Genomic DNA, 3567 nt, shown 5'->3' with positions numbered 1-3567 from the left:
CAGGAACCCGTCACTGTGGCATTTGGTGGGCGTTTTGGGCTTGGTTTTCTCCTGAATTTTGGGCCTGGTGTCGACTCGGGCATTCTCTGATCCAGTGTCCGAATCTTCCACAGCCGTGGCAACGGGAATGTGAGCGTGAGTGTGGGTGTGGGCCTCCTCTTCCTCTGTAAGATCCTCTTCTACCTCTCATCATTCCTCGATTTTGGTGCGCTTGAGGTTGCTGGGGTTGGGATGTTGAAGGTGGTGGTTGAGGGGCCATGTGGGTCTGGGGTGGTGGATGTAGAGGGTATAGGAGAGTGTAGTACGGGGTGTGGTGGATATGGATGGGTGTAGGGTTGAGGTGGGGAATACAGGTAAGTGTGAGTGGGAGGAGTCTGGGAGGGGGGCAGAGTAGGTGCTTGCATTGGTGGAGCCGGGCAGGGTGGGGGAGCGGTTGAGACATATCCTGCATCCGGTAGGATGGGATACATGTGGGGGGCAGAGGTCACCTTCATGTTGTTCTTCTCGTCTGTGACTTTGTCTTTGTCTTTGTCTTCTGTAGATTTTTTGCCATAGATCTCCGCTTCTCTTGCTTCTCTCATGTAGTTGCAGATCGCTGTGGTCACCATTGATTTGTTCTTTATTTTGTCCACAGACCCTTTTCTCCACAGATGCTTTCCTTCTTGTTCCCATTTGGTCTTGGCCTGTGTGTAGGCTGATGTTGCTCCGACTGATATGCACATGATGGTGGCTGAGTTGGGAAGTCCAGCATCCGGGTCAGCAGTCAGGAGTCCTTGTTCTGTCCATCTTTTCCATTCTTTCTCCACGTTGTTTCTAGTGTCCATCCCATTAAGTCCTGCTGCTGTTGCGGTGGCATCCAGTCTTTTGATGATCCATTCCTTCAGTTGTCCCATGTTACAGAGGTAGGGGTCTGTTTCCTTCATGTTATTCATGATGCTTTAATCGTAGTTCATGTTGAGCAGAATAGTGATGATGAAGACGAAAGTGATTAGGACCAATGTCACTACAAAGACGAGGTAGATGGTTGATTCTTGGTCATGGAGGTTCTTGTCGAATGTTGATACGATTCTGTCCAGACGTTTTCCAATTTCAGTTTGGTCAGGGTCGTTAGAAGAGGGTAATGGCTCTTCCACTTCTTCAATGACCGAGTCAAATGTCACGGTTTTCTTCATTAGTCCAGAGGAATCTTCTCACAGCAAAGACACCCATTGTTGTTGTTGTTGTTGTTGTTTTTGTTGGATTTTGAAAAACAAATTTGAAGTAGTAAATTAATTAATTAATTAATTAATTAATTAAGTGAGGTAAAGACTTAATTAATAATGTATCTGAAATTGCAATTTATAAATCAAATTAAATGAATGTAGGTATGTAACTCTGTTGTAAAGTAATTAATGAATTAACTTGGATTGTTATTCACGTGTCAGGTGTCAATGTAATGTTCAATTATTATCTTAAAACACTATTAATGCAAAAACAATGTGAGGTGGTGTAGGACTGAAATGTAGTGTTCAAATAATTTTTTATTTTTTATTTTTTGCTATAAATACATAAAACAGCGTAAATTGGAATAAATGCAGTTATGGATCGATTGACTTCCACATTAGGCTTGTTTGTAATCATGATCAATTCACGTAATGACTATGAAATGATAAATCAATTTCTCCCTCTTTTTTTTCATGGGATATACAGTAGATATGTGGGTTGTATTCCCAAATTATCATTAAACAATAGCTCTGGGATGTTTTCATTGTGTTAAATTATTGTTGTGATTTCAGAATAAATGGTTTCAATTATTGCATGCAATAATTTTGTTTGCCATTAGTATTTACTTTGCAGTACTGCATTTTTACTCTTTGCAAATTTCAATAGTCATCATTATCCAAAAGTATTTATGTATTTCCCAGGGATAGTGCACATCAGTTTCTCCAAATGCTGTCAGTATTATTTGAGTGGCCACTGTTAAACTAAAAACACTGACAGGAATCAGATGACAGCCTACAAGAGCAAAACATTAACATATCATAAAGCGCTTAGGCCTGAATCTCAAATAGTAAGGTTTAAAGGGAAAAATAAAATAATAGCTAAAACAGGACAAAATACCGGTACAAACATTCAAACAAACATGCTGTGAGTAATAAATCCAAACAACAAAAGCAAAGCAATCATTAGGGCCCACAGCCGTGCAGGGAACAGGGCAGAGGAATAGACAGGTCACATGATACACAGCACTTCACACACAACACTGGAGCACAAGAGGGGGGGTAATGCAAGCCAAGCCACAGACAGAGCAATAACAGTTTAGGATTTAGGGAATATTAGCTGCAGTTTTAAACCGGTTGTTCAGAGTTGGACTTCAATTTTGCTTTTGCAATATAATTATATTTATTTTATTTGTTTACTCAGATTATTCCCATTTTATATTACTTCATTTGCTTCAAAAATGTTATTTATATTGTCTGATTTCTTACATTATTGTTTTTATTCATTAGTGCATCGTTGTTGACCAATTAGCATGACTGTTATTTAGTGTTTTTTTTTTTTTTTTTTCAGTAATGACTATATTCCATCTATTTTTCAGCAGCAGCCATTTTCAAACCAGCAGCCGCCATTTTATCTTACAACACGCCCAACAGTTTTTCCAAACTCTTAGTTAAGTTTCATTTATGATTCTGCCATGGTAGCAGTCGCATCAGTGCACTACGGGGAGCAAAGTTCTCCAAGACTCAGAGTTTTGCCGTGAACATGACCTGTGACCCAAAGCCGCACATTTTCCACAGGTACGTTTACCAAGGCTCACAAGTCAAACTACACAACACAACATTTGAACAGCAAACACACCGCCAACAGTCACACCACAGCACTCGATGCATCCATCCTCTCACAGTCACATCCTCTGGCACCCGCTTCCACAGCCTCTGGCCTTTTAACACACACACTGGCTTACACTCAGAAACATTCTTTCCATACATATAGACCTGATTACATGCACGCAAACAGTAACACATCTCATTCACAGAGACAGGCAACACCATGTGCACCTATTCAGGCACATTTCACTTACACGCCAGACACACCCATGTCCACAGAGCCGCTTCACAGTCTCCTCTCAAGCACACACATACACACACTTTCTCTCCTTTCCTACAGGGCACTCCCGCTCGCGTGCACACAGACCTCTGCCAGAGAAAGCTTCTGTGTAGCCTTCTCCCACACACACTCAGGCTTTCTCACTGAGACACACATTCAACAGAGTTCACCGCCCAGTCTCCATACACACACATTTCGCTTACACATTGAAATAATATAGCAGCAATCTCCATTACCTTACCCGTGTCTTTTGTTGCATTTTGTTACCTCAACAGGACTCTAACCTGACTGACTCAACAGGACTCTAACCTGACGGACTCTAACCGCGTCACATACATTAAGTTACATTAACAGGACTCTAACCTGACGGACTCAACAGGACTCTAACCTGACGGACTCTAACCGCGTCACATACATTAAGTTACTGTTGGCAGAGCAGCCACACAACGGCTACTGCTGTAAAAACCCACTTTGTCAGCA

This window comes from Trachurus trachurus (assembly GCF_905171665.1).
Source record: "Trachurus trachurus genome assembly, chromosome: 21".
NCBI lineage: Eukaryota > Metazoa > Chordata > Actinopteri > Carangiformes > Carangidae > Trachurus > Trachurus trachurus.
This window is presented reverse-complemented; position numbering follows the sequence as displayed.